Source organism: Anas acuta, chromosome 12 (genome assembly GCF_963932015.1).
Source record: "Anas acuta chromosome 12, bAnaAcu1.1, whole genome shotgun sequence".
In the NCBI taxonomy this organism is placed as follows: domain Eukaryota; kingdom Metazoa; phylum Chordata; class Aves; order Anseriformes; family Anatidae; genus Anas; species Anas acuta.
Genome location: NC_088990.1, coordinates 15,147,591 through 15,167,381, shown reverse-complemented (window position 1 = coordinate 15,167,381; position 19,791 = coordinate 15,147,591). Strand labels below are relative to the sequence as shown.

Below are 19,791 nucleotides of genomic sequence, written 5' to 3'. Positions count from 1 at the left end.
CATTTCCATGAGAGGCCTATTCAGCAGCTTATGAGTTGCACGGATCAATCTGTTTTCTGCTGGGCAGATGTTGAGAACAAAAAAAAACACCCAGAACAATTATTCTCCAGAGTGGCAATCCCACCAGAGATGTCATGGGCTGAACAGAGGTAGATGAAGCCTTAACTGCTTGTGCTTTTGCTCAGGACTTCTTCAGGCCAGGCTGTTGAGGTTTGTGCTTACAGCTGTGATGCTCTACTTGTTACAAACACAGCAGGACTGAGTTGTGTCTGTTCTGTTAGCAGCAAAACTGGATAGAGTTCCTCTGCTCTTGGCTATACACATACGCTAACAGGCTGGTAGGTGTTAGGAGGCAAAAGGAACTGGCTGGGTTTGGTTCTGCCTTCCACCTCTATTGTGTTGGCCCTCTGATCATTTCACTGCTCGGTATCATAGCCCATCCTGTCCGTGAATAGACTTCTAGAAGCTAGACAAACTTTTGCAGAAAAACACTGGTTGTATGTGAAAGATTGCCACATATTAAACTCAGGAAGATTCATTTTGAAAATATTTTCAGAAGATTAAGGGTATGGACAAATGGGAAGGTAAAGCTTGATGCATAAAGCAGACACAAATATCAAGGCACTAGCTCTGTGCATTTGAAACTGTGGGAAATGAGCAGGCTGTGTATTGAAAGGTCCATCTGACAGATTAACAAATTCAGCATGGATTTGTCCAGAGTTAAATCTGTCACTGGTAGAATGGAGCTAAATTGCTTTAAGGTTTCATAGCTTTTAGAAGAAACTGGGGCAGTTTGAGATAGAAAAGTAAATGCGTTAACCTGAAGGAAGGGTTTAGACTGAACTGTTTGTGTGAAGTGTCATTAAAGTGAAGATACAATTAAAAAAAATAATCAGAATAAAACATTTCATATGATTCAGTAACACTTCTGATGTCATGCTGGGTTAAAAATAACCCACCAAATCAGGGCCTTGCTGAAACCCACCAACATCCATATTACTGAAGACTAAGAGAATAATCCTTTTGATAAAAAAAAAAGATATTTTTTTTTTCTGTGCGTTTATCGAAAGGCATTCAGTGTAGTAGTGGTTTTAGAACTATATAAATTCTGTCAACTTCCCAACACAGTGCATCTGGTCTCATATAAATGGACGACATACCTAATGATGGGCTGCAAGTCACAGTTGTTGCCAAGGATGCAATCCAAAGAATTATGAAACATCCAGGAGGTTAGAGCTCACAGGCAGCATACATTTATGGTATAATATATGAGAGAGATAAGCAGAGGGAACAGCAGCTGCAGGAAGATGAGCTGTTTATTTAAAGAAAGCAAACGGCGTTCTTTGCTTTTGCTGTTGATCACTCTTAAACTGTTAAAATTAATGTAATGACTGGAGGGTCTCTGACCTGGAAGAACAGGGGAAATTCTCTGTCAACATGAGTGATTACCTAAGTATACAGACAATACCAACAGATATGCACACACAGTTGAAACTAGAAATCAGCTTTTATAAGCCTTGTACAACTGACAGCAACAATCAAGGGTTACTAAACATGGGAAAACAGTATCAAGGAAGCATACAGCAGCTGCTCTCTGCTATTATGCAGCGCTCAGCAGGACGCCCTGTCTTCAGGTGATTTCAAAACACTGATGGTAATTCTTTCAGGGCTAGTGGAGTTTATTACAAGATTCAGAAAGGACTGCTACAGATATGACATGGGGCACAGTAGTCTCAAAGTTTCATTTTATGAGCCAGAAAAAAAAGCCATGCAGTGAAATAATTCAGATTTGAGACCCGTACAAACATGACTGGAGGAACGAGCATTCCCTGCCTAGCCAGGGCAACCATCTTTGAGATCACTGTAACAGATCAACTCGCAGGAATGAGTGTCTGAGATCTTCTCACTAAAACAAGAAGTGCATCTTGGAAAGGGAAAACACTGAAATTCCTTCTTATTCAGATGAAGAGCACAGAATGTGATGAGGAATGCTCTGTGAAGCCGACATTGGAGGAAGAGAGAAAATCAACCATTCAGTGCTTTGTCCTTCATACAAACCTAGAACTGAGCACTGAGGGTGGAAGGAGGAAGTCAGGGTCCTGTTGCAAACCAGGGGCTGTCTGACATGTTCCTCTTGCTCAGAAAACACAAAGGATTGGCCATGGTCATCCCTGCTGTACTGCAGTGCCCTGTCCTGCAGGGGCAGACACAGGTCTTGGTCCCTGGGAGGGCTGTTCTGTAAAACACCACCACTGGAATGGCAGGTGTGATCCCATCGCTTGGCAGTGCCCCGTGTTTGTGATTGCTAGACCACAAATATGAAATACGGAGACTGTGGCCAGTCAGGCTGGGTTGTGAGAGCAGTTGGGGAATGAAGAGTTTGCACTGTTGCTTCAGCAGCACCCAGCTCAGTACTGTAAGGGACTCCACATGGTGAAAGGCAAGCAGCAGAGAACAGAGACCACCAGGCCCTGGTCCTGCACAGCTTGTTGCTGCTGCCCTTGCTGTGGACCTCTCCTCTGAAGCAGCGCCTCACCTGGCCGGCTGTCAGCACAGGGAGTGTGAGCAAGCAGGAGGCCAGCAAGCTTCACAGCTATGTTCTCTCCATGAAAGGCACCTGCTGCAATCCCTTTGTCATAGTGTGGCTGTGATGTGAAAAGGAAATTGGATTTTATTAAAAAATTGAACTTTATGAAAACACCTCCTCCCCTGACTATCAAATGCATTTTCACAAACAGAAAATCTAACTCTGCAGTAGATTTTTTTCCCCCTCTTTCTGGATCTGAATAGTACAGAAGAGACCGTGATATAAATGGAAACATAACAATCATGTAACAGACAAAGCAGTGCCAGGCTATATCGCTAGATCACTATGGTCTCCTTCATGAAAAGGAAAAGACCGGTTGAATATAAAAGAAAATATTAAATAGCTGTAGTTTATCTAAAAAGCCTTTAAAGCATGAATGGCCATTATGTAGGGGATATTGATGCAGAGAAATACCACGGATTATACACTATTAAAAAAGAATAAGAAGACAATGACCACATCGGACACTGTCAGGTAAGACATATTTGCTGTTCCAGGGGGTGACTGGACCAAGCCTCTGGTTCTGTTCTTAGAGCTGGCATTATTATTTAAAAGCACCCACACCTTCAGTGTACTGCACCCTTTGTCGCTTCCTTCCCGACAAAGTAACTGGGCATTCCTCTTTTGATCTTTAAAGAGGATCTTTAATGTTTGTTCAGGAATTGTTTTAAAGTAGTTTTTGGAATGTGCTGTTTCTGTAAAGGTGTCTGTAAAGACATCAAGGTGGGGATGACGTGCAGTGACACATCTCTCAGTGACACCCAACACTCGACATAGTTAGGCTGAGGTTACACGAGCATACAAGAGGCCAGATGCTTATGGTAAGTACCCAATTTGAAAATACAAAACTGAGCTGCAAAGCTCACAAGAGTAGACTTCTTTCAATCAAGGATGACACATATTTTTTTCTTTTCTCTCCCTCTTCTTTTTCTCTTCATTCCTCTTTTTTTTATTTTTAAAAATGTTGCCACTAGCTTAGTTTCAGAGGAAGATTCCAAGTCAGATCAGTGTCAGGCAGGAAGGGAACCTGTGAAAGCAGGGTATGTGGCAATATGTTTTAGTCTGAACTCAACTTTAGAGATTTTTGATAAGCCTGCTGAAATAGGCTTTAGTAACCAAATTACATTTTAATCAAAAGTATTCTCTCTTTTTGTCAAAAAGACCAGCCTGAACTGTACAGCTTCCAGTTTTCACATGAGTCACACAGAAAAATGCCTTACTTGAATCCCTAATTGAAAGAGCTCTGATGTGTCCTGTGGGGTTGTAACCTGGTATCTAACATGCCCATTCATCCTGGGGAAGGGAGAACAGAGGGTTTCCCATTTCCCCCTTAGAAGGTCACAGACATTTCATAGAAGCTTTATGTTTACCCAGTACTTTCGGGATGTGGTAAACCTGATCCTCTAATTATCTCTACTACAAAAATAATTCTTAAACCCATGGGAGAGGGATAAATTCTGTTTCCCCTCCCCTTTTCACCCATCTTTGTTTTCAGAGATAATCAGGGAGAAAACAGGGAGAGAAGAGTTGGGAATATGCCCTTCCCATGTCAGCATGAAATCCTCAGGAGAATCCTGAATGCCGCAGCACAGTATTTTAAATCAAACACCCAAGGAGTGTCTCCAGTTCTCTGATTTTATCATAAGGCACACAGTATTTGAAATATTTGATTCATGTGAATCTTAGTTCTCTTTTCTGTGTAAATTGTAGCCATTCTGCCTGCAGAGAAAAAAATGGAAGTACAATCCCCTGACACCCAAAGACACAAATATCAGGAAGTAAATGAAAATAATCTGTAACATAAACAAACCATGATGTTTTGAAAAATACTAACATCTTAGTTATTAATGCTCCAGAAGTAATAAGTTTGTCATTGTGTTTCCCAGATAGGACTTTCAACACCCATGTTACTTCCAAAAAGTACTTTAGACAAAGCAATTTAATCCCTATGCCACATAACTAGCTCCAATCAATATGTTTTACATAGCGTAATGTCTATTAAGGGCATCCCTTTGTGACAGATCTACAGAGAAGACAGACATGACAGAAAAAAACTCCCTCCCTAGTATCTAGCCAGCATCTGTGCATCACCCCGACTTCTCTCTCCTTACTATCTGCACTGGAATTATACTCTAAGGAGTCTGGCGCAGGAAAATGTCATCACACAGGTACATGGTGCATCTACTATGGCCATGCCATTGGCCATTGACACTGCCAAACAAAAAGAAAAACATTTGTGCTCATTAAATGCAATTTTTGAACAGTAAAGACCCTGTGTTAACTATGAACAATGTAGCCGCATAACCCAAATTAACCCTAAAAATAATGTCCGGTACAGAGACGCGAAATACTGACTTTGTGCATGTTTTCATTTCAGGAGAGCCTTGTTACACCAATTACTCTTGCTGGTTTGGCAAAAGTTGGATTTGCTGAGTGCCAAATTCTGCACACAGATGTATGTGCCTGGCTACCACTGAAATAAAAATCAGAGGCTTTGACTTCCACTTTTCTTTTTATTCCTCTGGTCTGGAAGACAGTCTATCAATCATAAACAAATTGAATACGATGCACACCCACAGGCTTTATATGCCCAAATGGCTTTATATACACAAAAGAAAAACGGGCCATTTGCATAAGGAAGTGCTTTTATGAGGTATGCATTTAGTAACTCTGTTTACAGCTGGGGTTTGGGAAATGATTTCAGGAATGGTATCCAGAGAACTGAATACAGCGCTGGCAGTTGAATAAATGCTTGCAGCAGCCTGATCCTTATACTGAAAGTGGGTGGTATCCCTTTCTTTGCCAAGTATACCACACCACAGGGACTGGACGGTGCGATTCCCCTTTCTACCCCCTCTCAGTCCTCTTCCCCCTCTTCCCATTTGGCTTCCTTTAACACGTTCAAGGCTCTGGGCAATGTGGCACAGAAAAGGAAGAAAAGAAAAACAGGGACATGCACACAGATGTGGGTTCTTTTTCTGCTGTTTTTTTCCAGCCCCGTGTTGGAGATAGGTGATGACAGAAACCGTTAAGCATTTAGCTGTGGGCTTTGTCCAAACCTCCTTTCTTGGTTGTCCTTTCACCTTGTTTTAGCTCCTGATGCCTGCAGTTTGGGCAGTATCAATGTAATTTACAGCCTGTGCAGTGAGGTCTTTCATGAACTCACCATCTCTTTGAGGATCAGAAGACAAGAAGTACTAGCACCGATCTATATGCCAGCAAGGTCATCTTCCCAAGACACCTACTGCCCACAAAAGCAGTGAATGTGCTACTGTGATTCTCAGACTGTGCACAGATGTGGTGAGCACTCATGCGTTATTAGTGGTGGAAACGTAAGCTCATTAGGATTCAAACAACAACAGGAAAAAAAACAAAGCTGCTACTGCTCGACTGCTGAATAAACCAGTAAGAACTTAGTCTGTGAGCAAAACCCCGCAATTCCATTGTATTTTACTGGTTGAAGAGATTTGCATTATGTATCATCTTGGAGTCTGATCCTGCATTTCACATTCACATGAAGCCCCTATTAACTCTAATAGAAGTTTTGGAAAGCAAAAATGGTACAAGACTGAACATACAGTAATGAGCTCTCCATTCAAAATACAGCTCCTTCTTCATAAAGATGAGCCTGTAATTCTGTCTTTAATACTCTGTGTGGCTGAGGGGGAACATATGCTTTGTAGGCTAAGTTATCAGATTAAGCACAAATTTGAGAGAGATTCTGAGGCATGTAACAATATAAAATTCTGCTCAGAACTACAACTGAAATGCTCACAGTCCACCTCTTCCCCATCATTATTAGGCGGTAAGAGGGGAAGTAGGAGACACAGAAAATAGGTGTGCTGTTCACCTTGTTTAATTTTACTCTCTTGCACGAATAAAAAAAAAAAAAATGAATATTTTATAACCTCCACTTTCATCATAAATAATTTTGTGACAGTTCAGCATTCTTGTAGATTATTTACAGCTTTTTGGTTGATGTTTGCTCCAAAAACATAAAAAGATAATAATGGTTTTTTGGATATTGCCACAGCTGCAGGAACACGCCTTTCCGAATTCCCATTTCAAGGACACTCCAGGCTGAGGCTCCACAAACTCTCCCTTTTCACAGAACTGTTCTTTAATAAAGCACCAACACTCTTATTGCTCCAAAAATGCCAAATATAGTTGAGAGAACTCCTTGATAACATGTTTTGCTAAAAACTATTTATATTCATAGATACCTGACAGTTTGCTTCATTTGAGACAGTCTCCCTGCATTTAGCCTTCCAGTTCTAATTTTTTTTTTAAACCTCGGTTTTGGTTTAAGATCCAGAAAACAAACAAAAGCTCTAATCAGGGAAAAAGATATTTAAGCTATGTAAGCGATGTATTCTGTGTGCACAATTACATGTAAATATCCATGAATCTTTTTTTAAAGCAGGACAAAATATAAAATGGACTGCTTAGCTGTAAATTTAAACCTATTTCACTTTCAGGCTTCACTGCTCGCAGTGTGAATCAGTCTATTATCTTTAAGGATGAAATTAGAAAAACAGATTTGCTGTTTGTGTATACCCAAAGATTAACATTTCTCTGAGATTAACAATGTGTTTCATGAAGATGGAAAACATGTAACACCAAGAAACACATTTTAATACTGCATCTCATGAGCATTTTATTTTTATAGTGAAGGTATTTTGAGATTAAGAATATGCTTCAAAAACAGCTAGTGAAGAAATTATATAGACCAAAGCAATGAAGCTTGTAGTGAAAGCAAAACAAATTACTTCATGTCCCAAAAGTTAAAGACATAAAATTTGCAGTTTGCAGTACATTTGCTTGCACCTTTTTGTTGTATGCAAAATAATCTATAGATATTCAGGATTAAGCATATCTAAATGTCACTTAAGACAGAATTAGAATAATTATCAGAAAGTTACAATAAGGCATCCCTTTACAGAAGTATATGCTCTATAATTCCCTGGTCAATACTCAAGTTTGCTAAGGAATACCTTGCAAGAAGAAAATGAAAAGACATCATTGTTCCTTCATTCATGTTACCTAAATCATTGGTCTTTCCGGGAACAGTAAAAATATGAAAATACTAACAACATGTGATTTGTCTGCTAAGTTTGCTTTGGGCTAATTCTCATCACTGGAAGACACAGGGACAGAGTAGACTACTTTATTTACTTCCCAGAGATTTACATAAAAGTCAGAAGTAATATAAAACATTTAGTTATTTCCACCAATGTGCCTGATTATTTGCTATTGAGCTCTCACCTCTCTTTGTAGCCCCCAGTGGATCCTATAGTAACACCAGCATAAATACTATCTCAATTACATTACTGTGGTAACAACATTGCCTGCTAAGACTGGCTGATCCCATAATGAATTAAGACAATTTGGGCTATAAAGCTACCGATTTTCCTCATTCATTGCCAGTGGAAGCACCCAGTGCTGTAGTACTTACACATTCATTTTCTCCTGGTGAAGTCTGGAAAGGGCTGTAGGATAGTACTTGGCTCTCTTGGTCTCAAATCTTTTAATGGTAGTGAAGCCAGAAAAATACTGTGCAAAGTCCCCATCATCTATCGTGTCTGCTTACATTTTCATGATATTATCCACTGATAATATCCCCATTCACTGAGTGAACTCTGATACCCCTGCCTGCATATATAACTTTGTCCTGTCAGAACTAAGCAAAGGCAGGCAAGGAAGGGCCAAGTGTCATTACTAGATGCTTCATGATCATTCTGAGAACATCTCAAATTGGCCAGGCACTGGACAGATCATTAGTGCTGTGAAATGCATTTGGGGATTGCTAAGCAAAGAAATTGCAGGAAATTGCAGTGTCCATGGAAGCCTGCTCTGGGATGCAGTCGCCCACACCACACTGCATGCTGCATAAGACAGATATAAAGAGAGACTGGGAGGAAAAAAGTTTCAGTGAATCATTCCCTGAAATTTGTGTAGTCAGATCCTTAGGGAAGTAAATCTTGATAGAGATTCAGAATGGGAGGCAAAAGTAGTAAACAGAGGAAACACAGGTTGATTGCAGTTCTAAGTATAGTTCATAACACTTGTACAATCTGATTAGTGTCTGCAATGCTGTATAAATCCTTAGTTCCTATTTAACACCTAGAATCCAAAGTCCATACCAAATTTTGCCTATTTGGTAGCCCTTGGTGCTTTTAGTTGCACATATGCAGAACGTTTGTGGCTATCTGCCAAACATTTTCTGAACTGAATGAACAGGCTCACACAGAGAACATCGACACCATTCGGAAACCCCCAGAAACAGGGGTTGTAGCTCCGGAGCCTGGCTGCTCTGCCACAAACATTCACCTCTTGGTTCAATCTTCTTTCTCTCTTCCTCCTTGTTAATAAAAATACAAAACAGACATGCCTTCTTCAGACAGTGAAGCTCTGTCTGGAAATTTTTAGCAAGGCATCTGGAAAAGAGGCACATGCAAAATGTGCTATGTTATACTCAGACTGAAATTACTAAAGAAAAAAGTATTCTTAGAAAGATAAAACTTTCTAATTCTTTGAGACCAAATCTCACCGTGGACACAGCCACCTATAGACACCTCAGTGATGACTAAATCCTAAACCTGCATCACAACAATTCCACCATCCATCAGAATTACCTCCTTTACTTGTATTTTTCAGTGGCAAATAGCTAAGAACAAACCACAACAAGTAATTGAAGAAAGGCCGTTAGATCTTTAATGTCAATTAACTCAGAAGTCATGAGAAGGCGTAAACATGGAGCTGCATAAGGTTTTATTTAATGTTGTTTTTCAGAAGATAATGGTATTTTAACTAACTTTCTGGGGCTTGCAGCATCCTTTTCCTGCTGACACCATTCTTGGCAGATTACTTAGCTTAAATATTTGGAGAATCAATTGGCACAAAAACACTCTTGAGAGTATAGTGGGACAAGATGAGAAGTGATACAGGAGCTCATTCTGAGAAACTCCTGCCACTGCCACAATGACCACAGGGCCCATGAGCAGTGGGGAGAACAATGCTCTCTTGGAAAATAAAGTCAGTATAGAAAGGAGAAGATGTGAAACCAAAAGGGTTATCTACTGGAGAGCGGTGAATCAGTGGAAGGCATGACCAGAGAACAATAAGCCAAAGGGCAGGTAGGCACTTACAAGCAGAAGTACTATGTGGGTTTTTCCTCTGCTGGAGTAGACTACCTCCACCCCGGGCTTCCAAGCAAACGACCGGTTCACTATCTCCTTATCAGCCAGTCATGCAGTGTAGCTCCAGTATACGTGCCTGAGCAGTGTTTGTTTGGGCAACCACTGCACAGAAAAGCCGTTTACACATACACACTCCTCCAGATACAGAAAACTGATCCAAGAAATACACACTCCTCCAGATACAGAAAGAAAACAAATACACATGCCACTTCTCAGAGATGGAGTACCTCAAAGCAGCACTTTAAACTGAATACTCTGGGAGATGAATGTTAGTTTTTCAGAATACATTATAGTAAAAAAGGAAATAAGAGGAACACTAGCAAAGAGCTGTCATGGGTGCATCTTCTCAACATGCAGTAAATTCTAAGAACAAGATATTGAGGCTCAGTTATTACCTAGTATACTGGCATGTTCTGTCTAGTAGCTACCAAGCCAAATGGGAGTTCAGTAATTGAAAATGGATACTCCCATGGCTAGACCACCCACTGAAAACAAGGCAAGCTTTGGATTTTGACTGCATCAGTGCATATCTCTGTGACACTAAACCTGTCATGGCATTCAGCTTCTCACCCAACCTTCTGAAGTAAGCAGCACAAACACAGAGCGGCAGGACTGAATCACAGGAGGTGTAAACCCTCTCTGTCAAAAAGCTTAGCAGGACAGTTTTGGTTTTTCCTTCATACGCTCTGGAGGTGAACTTTCTAGGTACCCCAGTTTCCTGCCTTGCCCATGGCAGTCAGGACCTAGCAGCCGGCATGATAAGGCTCTTGTTCCCCCTGTGTGTACGGAACAGAGAACCACTTCCAATCTTGAAAAATGGTCTGAGAGAAGACAGAGAAAATACAGAATAATGCTCTGGTATGACTCCCAGGTCATTTCTCCATAGAGGTAATATACTTCACTGCCTCTCCGTAAGACTACCACACTTACATAATGCTCCAGTGGAAAAGAGAGGCAAGGATAAAAAGAACATAATTCTACCTGAGAAGAATTAGTGATTAATCACTAAATGAGAAATATATTACAAATAGATTCAGAAAGCTCGCATATTGAAAATATTTCAGTCAAAATACTGCAGTCGCAACTAACACCATTATTTCCTGAAATTCCTGGAGTTTATTTGGAAAAGGAATTTCAAGCTGAAGCATGAGTGGATTTGGCAAGCCGCTGTGAGACTCATCAATATTGTCACACACTGTTTTTACAGTTTTTTACTCAGTAAAGCTGAAACCTCAAAAACTCTTTTGATATCTGTTCTGTCTTTTCAGAGGAGTCCTTTGTTAACTGAAATTTACCTTAACCTTTGCTTCTCTTCATCCTGACAAAAGTAGGTTTTATTTGAAGCAATACTGTGTTCGTGGGGAGTGATGCTCTTCCTAATGCAAATCATTTAAAACTGTTTGCAGAAGGCCTTGTTGAGAGAGGCAGCGTATATGTGTGAGATAGACGGGGCCTCTGTGTGATAAGTAAATGAGTGTCAAAAGCAGACGTCAGTTGTCAGTTACTATGACTTACAAGATGAAAATAAATGCTTAAATGACATAAAGCCATAAGATGCCAAACAGGGAGGCAGAATGGATGGTCTAAACCAGAGGGCTGGTTTGAGTGATCCAGTCCCAGCATGTGCAGTCGCGCTGTCCTAAAAACAACAACAATCGCAGCAAGTTTCTTCCATTGATCATATGCTTTCTGTACTTGCCAACAGAAAAGTATATTTAGTAACTTTCTGAAAGATTTACATCTATTACATTGACACAGAATACAAATGAGGCATTTTAAGTGGCATTTTATGGTTATGTTATAAAACAAATTGCCACATCTGTTTGAATTCTTGCTTTCCCATACTTATCCTTCAATCTTCTTCAACCTCTCCTTTCTCTGAGACCCTGCTCTTCTCCTTGTTTCTGCTTTTACAATACAGAAGCTTACATTTTATTTTTTTTTTAAGCTTTATTCTGTGGCAAATAATCACAGAAGCTTTGCAACTTGCCTTGCATTCCATAAAATTGAGATATTGTTCCTGTAACATGACAGAGGAACAGGGCAGTTGCAGTTTTCTCAGACAATGTCAGCCTAATCAATCACTTTTAAATACCAACAGGCACAAAGTATACAAGTACTCAGAATTCAGTATATATAAAATGCTTTCTTATGAGGTATAATTCATCACATATTTTTGCCTTGGTATTAGTAATGCTAATTTTGCCCTTGCACTTGAAACAGTATATCACACTGCACACATTTGTCTATGCATATTGTTAAGGCATTTAGGCTGCTAAAATGCTTCATCCTTCCTCATTCAACAAAGAAAGAAAATAGCCAAGTGAGAAACCTTAAAAGTGTATATCCATATTTCTTCAGCTTGTAACAGCAGAAGTCAAGATGCTTTACAATATTCACCTAATACTTTCTTTTCTAAATGATGGAAATGAATGTAACTGACTATGTTGTTGTTATTCATTGCACGATATTAGGTACTCCCTGTCCCATTCCTGCACTGCTGAATGTAGGTTTTCTCCAGACAGTTGGAGATCTCCCAGCATGCTGCAGGACGTGGATGTGCTATGTGCAAGCTGACATTTATCTTGTCAATATTGATCATAAAAGAACCTCAGCTTTTGAAAGTTATGCTTATTGATACCCTCTTGGAGCATAGCGCAGTACAAGAACATGCAAGTTGTGCTGTAATGCAATAATGGTGCTAAGATCACAGAGTAATTAGAAATGGCACAGCATTGCTAAAAGAGCTGGCAAACCCTTTGAACCTAAACATCTGATAGAATTAACAGCCCACTGAGCATTCATTTCTCAACACTCAATTTCTCAGCAATTTCCACTTCTTTTCTTTTTTTCCAGGCTCAGGTCTCCCACCAGACCCATGGTTTAGCTGTAAAGGAATTGGACAGCATAAGCATTAGTACAGAACAGAACAGCAGCTCAAGAGTGCTGCTTTCTGTCTTTCCAGTGATATCTGCTCTCCTCTGTCCACTGCTGGTTCCAATTCCTCCATTCTGTGTCCAACGCACTGAGCATTAATGTATATGCATGACATCCACAAACTATGTACCCTAAATGATCTCCCCACTCGCACTGTGCGGGTCATTAATGGATGCTCACCACCAACCCTCTCCATAACCTGGATGAAACACCTATAAGAAGTGTCTAATATTCACTGTTTTGATACATACATGTCACCACGTTCATCTGATACCTTTTCACCTACAACTTTGCACTGAATAACAAACACTTTCCCCAGTCTGTGTACACAGCTACAGCTCTCAAGCTGTACCATATTCCCATCTCATGTCCTTACGTGGAAATTATTGATAATTATTAATACTATGAGTGTTAGCAATACTAATAACCCTCTACTTCAGTGACACAGATGCCATTCAAACTAGAAAACTTAAACTCCTTGCTTTATTTCACCACAATCTTAGTAAGCACTAACATTCTGTCAGATCGTCTCTGGGAAACTACTACACTCACAGTGGTTTTCTAGTGGCTATAGTAAACATATAAACATAAACAACAATATACTATAAAAGAAAGTACGTAAAACCAATTAACAGACATCTAAAACATACCCCAAAAGACTGTAATACATCACCAACCCCTCAGAGGTGTTATTTTTTGCTTCTGACATCTTTCTCAGCATTCTAAAGAGTAGTATTAATCAACAAAATCAGGTCACAGCTTTGAGCAGGCCACTGGCTACTGTGAATGAGTTCACCTCACACAGACAGGAACCCCACAGTAGTCATAGATCCACTCATTCGTGCATCTTCTCTAATCTGGTGCAAACACCTTTCAGCCCTTTCAGGGAAATCTGACAGTGTCATTTATGTGGACATGAAGGACATCTAGTGGAGTTTTGCTTGCTCCCAGCAGAGTGCATACTTTTAGCCTCTGGTCCCTGATTTCTTATCCTTGCTCCTGAAAAACAGCATAAGCATCTGTTCTCTGAGGACAGGCAGACAAGTCCACAATGCTATAGATTCCTTTCTTCCTATTGTCACTGTGGATGTGCAGTTCCTCTCTGGCATTCTGCACTCTGCAGATCAAGCTGTTTTCCGGTCTTTCTCGCAATCTCTTTACCTATATTACCCTCCTCCCACTCAGCCTCCCAGCACAGAGACATTTCTCTGCTACACCCAGAAGTCTGGGATAGTCAATACCACAGCCTGCTGGCTTCCTAAATGACACATGTAACTGGGGAGAATACTGTGTATTTAACCTACTTTGATCCACCAGGAATTGCATCCTTGGAGGCACTGGCTGTCTGGACCCTACACAGGAACACTTCAAGAGTGTAATATGTGGGCAGAGCCCTCTTCATGTTATCCTAGCTCAGCACCTTAGCACTGAGGTTACAGACAGCCAGAACTGCCGACAAAGAACAACAGAAGGCTTTTGTAGCTAGGAAATCAAACTCTCATATATGGCTAAGAACGGTTAAGTCTGCTGTGGAAAAAACCAAAAGACTTATTCAGATTGCCTTGTAAAAGCTTAAACATAAATATTTAATTCAGAATAGTTTCTAAATTCACTTTCAAAAAAACATCATTCACAGTATTTCAAAGGCTGAGGCACAGAGGTGTTTTATCTCTAAAAGAACAAGTAAACAAATGCAAGTTTTCCTCTGTTCATTTAGCTGAATATGTCAAAGCAAAAAGTTGCTAAAAAATTAGGGAAAATGTAAATAACAACCATTCCAAGAAGTTGGTATTTCAAATGGTAAAGATATAATCTGAAAAGAGGAAGTGCATTCTTATAAATGAGCTGTTCCTACCAGAGTAAAACCAAATGGCTGCATTTAGTGTCACAAATCTGCTGGAATTAATGTCCCCTGCCCAAAGGACTTCTCTCTCATCACTGCCCGTGGGTCACAGCGGGTGCCCTGCAGGGACAGGGATGCGCTCTTCCCCAGAGAATTTGTGTTTTCCACAGGCTGTTTCCCCAGCCCCATCTTTCCCAGCCACAAGAAACCAGAGAGATCGATACAAGAGATGCACATTGAAGCTGTGAACGCAGTAAAACTGTGAGCATTTTCCCTCGTTATCTTCATTGGCACCATGCCAACAGCCCTCCGACATGGCTGAGCCCAGGAAAACAAACCACAAAACCATCAAGGAATTCCTTGTCTCAGATTGCAATGAGGGGGCTGAGAATTGGCTGTCACAATCTTCTTTTCTTGGCCCGATCCTAGCACCTGTCCCTCCTGTTCCTCAGCTTCGGATGGCCAACCATTGCCTGCCCTGCAACCGATGTCACCTCATCCCCACAGACTCCACAGGAGCAGGGTGGGTGAAATCCCCTGTGCTCTTCTGCAGATGAAATGACACCTCAGCCACAAGAAACAGCCAAAGGCTGCAGAGGCTCCTGCTTTTCAGCCGGGGCAGATTTCCCTCATGCACAGCTCAGACAAGGGGACTTTCCAGCTCACAGCAGTGCCCCAACACCTTCTTGCCCCACCTGTCCCCTGCTGGCTCCAGTCAGTGCAGTGTTCTCTCTGCAACGGGGAGATTCAGACCACGCTGAGCATAGGCACCGTCCTCTTTCCTTGCTGCAATTATTTTTAGTTGCTCTAACAGAACAACTTGTCAAGACGACCCAGGAAGTGTTTTAAAAAGAAAACACAGCAGAATTTATGGGCAGAGCTACACAAAGAGGATGCCAAGGCTCTAAGGCAAGAAGCACCATGGGCTGGAGTTGAGATGTGGGTACGTGTCCTGGCCCAGGCTCTGTACAGCCATGAGCCCAGTGCTTGCACCTACTCCAGGCACCTTCTCCAGAGCTTCGCATGCACCTTGTGCATGAAATCAGAACATTCGTGCGTGATGGGTAGGAAAGACACAAAAGGAAAATGTGGACTTCACTAAATCAGTGATTAAAACATTATCAGCAACATACTGCATTTTCAAGTTATTGAAACGGACTTTCTGAATTTGTTTATAATCTGTTTCATTATTTGTTTGCATAGGCCAAATTCCAGTTTTCTTATGTTCAGATTTTCTCTCTGCCTCACATGGGAGCAGGATTCAGTCCAAACTATTCCTCAGCAGAGCTGACCAATACAATTTTGGCCTTCTGTCAGCTACTAATGCTATCCTACTTTCTTCCCTTTCATATTTGAAGGAAAACCACACTTGATTTTCCTAGTAAAAGGAAATTATCATTTATCATTTATCTTGAATGCCAACACAAGTACTACAAATTATTCTAAGGTCTGATTACAAACCTGTTCTGAGTGAATTATTTTTCCTTGTACTGTTGGAAACCTTAAAATGAGTCTAACATGTTGAGTAATGGCTCCAGGAGTTACCAGAAACTTCACAGAATTCTTCCAGGCTGAACACTTTCATCAGCATCCTCAGCATCCTGACTAAGTCTATGGCTTTTTTGTCACTGCCCTTACAAATGGTTTCGTCTGTCCCTTACAACACAACTTCACACTGCCATTCTGGAACAAGCTCCACCGCTCACAGCAAATGTCCCCAAGCAGCACATGCCCACGAGACATGGGTAGTTTGTGAGTTAGCCATCCCACTGTTCTCAGCACATTGAGAGCAAAATGAAAGGTTTTAAAATACTAGAGATGCAACAATTGCTATCTGAGGAAATGAACATAGGCATAAAATGCTCCTGGGAGTTTGTACCACAGAGTCTAAAATTTCAGAGCAAGTGACAAAGTCCAAGTTCCTCGATATCTCATTGTTAGGTGGAGACTAATGGATAAGGTACAGTGAGGGGTTAGGATGGCTCCGCATTTCTGGAAGTTGAACAGATATGTCTTGGCCTCAGAACCAGGAGCTTGAGAAGTCCAGGTTCACCATGACTTTGCATAACAACAAGTTATGCAAGTTATGCAAGTTCATCAATGATCTGGACGAGGGCATTGAGTGCACCCTCAGTAAGTTTGCAGATGACACCAAGCTATGCGCATGTGTCGATCTGCTCGAGGGTAGGAAAGCTCTGCAGGAGGATCTGGATAGGCTGCACCGATGGGCTGAGGTCAACTGCATGAAGTTCAACAAGGCCAAGTGCTGGGTCCTGCACCTGGGGCGCAATAACCCCAAGCAGAACTACAGGCTGGGAGATGAGTGGTTGGAGAGCTGCCAGGCAGAGAAGGACCTGGGAGTGATGGTGGACAGTCGGCTGAATATGAGCCAGCAGTGTGCTCAGGTGGCCAAGAAGGCCAATGGCATCCTGGCTTGTATCAGAAACACTGTGACCAGCAGGGCTAGGGAGGTGATCGTCACCCTGTACTCGGCTCTGGTGAGGCTGCACCTCGAGTACTGTGTTCAGTTTTGGGCCCCTCGCTACAAGAAGGACATCGAGGTGCTCAAGCAAGTCCAGAGAAGGGCGACGAAGCTGGTGAGGGGTCTGGAGAGCAAGTCCTATGAGGAGTAGCTGAGGGAGCTGGGCTTGTTCAGCCTGGAGAAGAGGAGGCTCAGGGGCGACCTTATCGCTCTCTACAGATACCTTAAAGGAGGCTGTAGCGAGGTGGGGGTTGGCCTGTTCTCCCACGTGCCTGGTGACAGGACGAGGGGGAATGGGCTTAAGTTGCGCCAGGGGAGGTTTAGGTTGGATGTTAGGAAGTACTTCTTTACCGAAAGGGTTGTTAGGCATTGGAACGGGCTGCCCAGGGAAGTGGTGGAGTCACCATCCCTGGAAGTCTTTAAAAGACGTTTAGATGTAGAGCTTAGGGATATGGTTTAGTGGGGACTGTTAGCGTTAGGTCAGAGGTTGGACTTGATGATCTTGAGGTCTCTTCCAACCTAGAAATTCTGTGATTCTGTGATTCTGTGAAGTTGTATGTAAGTATGCAGACGTGGTGAATTATGCCTACAGTGAACGAAGGCCCTTGCGTATAAGTCTCTGACCCAGAGTAACCATTCAGCACCCAAATGAGAAAGGAGAGTAGAAGTACATAAACATCACAACCACTCCATACCCACGCACTTAGGAACCCCTTTTGTTTGCAAAAGATGCCCTTGCCTCCATGCTGTGATTCCTCTAGACTATACAGTTTTGCAACTCTCAGCCAAATAAGTCACTCACGGCAGTAATGGAAGTCGTAAAGAATGCATTTAACAGGGAGGTATCACATCCTGTGGAAATTATTGCTTAGTATTAATATTTATTGTTTACCAACTGTATAAGAGGAAGATTAAATGTTTTTTCTGAGTCATTTTGTGAGGATGTATTCATACTTACAATATGTAATACATTTGCAAATAGCTATTTGAACATATACTTTTAACATTTATCCATCTGTTTATTTATTAAATTCACCTGAAGACTAGTCTGCAGAGGAAGGTTGGTTACTCTGGTGTGTTCAAGCTGCTTAAGCCATGTCATTACCTCTCACACATACACCCTCATCTCAGCTTAACTGAAGCAGAACTCCGTGGTTACAGTGCTCTGCAGAAGGAGATACTCTTGAAAGAGGAGCAGTATAAAATTCACACCTTGTGTTATGCTAGTACAGCTTTCCCAGGCCCCAGATATGTAATTTCACTTCAAAGAAATTTTAGAGACTTGCATGCACAAGCACACACGTGCACATGTATATCCCTCTTAATTTATACAGAACAACCTACTTTAGCATCAAAGAACCACTACACTTTGGCCAGGGAAATTTAGGTTACTACATACAAAAATGAGTCCTACTGTTTATCCAAAAACAAGGATCACATCTGTGCCGACTGGCAGTTAGGCAGAGCCATCTGTCATTTTGGGGTATCCTAATGGGATTTGGCTTCAGAAGATGAGGTTCTGTAACCAGGTAAAGATCAAGGGACAAGAATGCCTTGAGGCTTCAATTACCCACAACTTCACATTGTGCTGCCTTCAGAAATCTGTTCGGGGAGCCATGTTAAGTGCAATACATTGATGTTTATGGTTCACGTTTGCTGTTCCTTCAAGCAGAATAGTTTGTAAAATTAGCAGCTGTATCTCTATATCTTGAAAACGGTAAAAAAGTTGAAATAGTTGAATTTTGATTTTATTTCTTGATACTTATGACTTTGGCATAAATCCAATTTAACAAAGCAACCTTCAAAATGTCCTTTACTTCCAAGCAACCATTCTGTGCTTATACCCTTTATAGGGTTTAGGTTATCATTTGTGTACATTTCCTAGAGTCATGAAATCATAGAGTGGTTTGGGTTGGAAGGGACCTTAAAGACCACCTGGTTCCAACCCCCCTGCCATGGGCAGGGACACCTCCCACCAGCCCAGACTGCCCAAAGCCCCATCCAGCCTGGCCTCGAACAATTCCAGGGATGGGAAAGCTCCTCTGGGCAACCTGTTCCAGTGCCTCACTACCCTCATAGTAGAGAATTTCTTCCAAATATCTTATCTAAATCTACCTTCTTTTAGTTTACTGAGCTTACTATTACTCCTCGTCCTATCGCTACACTCTCTGATAAAGAGTCCCTTTCCTGCAAGTAGAGAATAATGGCTTTCTCTGCTTCTGCATGGCCTTTGCTTGTTTGTTGTGTGTTGTTTGTTTATTTTTTTTCTTTTTTTTTTCCTTAACTTTAATTAAATTGTCCCTATCTCGACCCATGAGCCTTTTTTTTTTTTTTTTTTTTTTTTCCACATTATATTTTCTCCCCCTCTTCCTTTGAGGAGGGGGGAATGAGAGAGTGCAGTGGTGGAGTTTAGTTGGCCATTGGTGTGAAACCACCACAGTAAGGAGTCACTCCTGTTGTTTGAAAGTTACAAATAATCTCTTGGCCTACCCTAATCCCTTGAAATTAAGCATTTTACATATTTATTTTCTGAATATACCAAAATGTATCCAGACCTCTGGAAACCCCTATTTCAGCAGCAGTTTAGCTCCTTAAATGCTATGTGCCTTCTGTTAGGAAGAAGAATCTTGGTAGACATTTTATGAGCTTGGAATCAGGTATTTTGTAAAATTAAACAAACAAATGAATCTATGAGAGAAGGGAGAATGTACAGTTCTGCTGAAAAATGTTGTAATTTCCCACC

At 41.3% G+C, this 19,791-nt stretch overlaps 1 long non-coding RNA gene across 1 annotated transcript in view; it reads left to right on the top strand.

Moving 5' to 3' along the window:
• The window catches only part of LOC137863093 (uncharacterized), a 508,128-nt gene extending 490,546 nt beyond the window's left edge, over positions 1–17,582 (top strand). Inside the window, exon 2 of the long non-coding RNA XR_011100687.1 lies at positions 17,406–17,582. This is a non-coding gene — a long non-coding RNA (uncharacterized lncRNA). The remainder of the gene's footprint in view (positions 1–17,405) is intronic.
• The last annotated feature ends 2,209 nt before the right edge of the window (positions 17,583–19,791 follow it).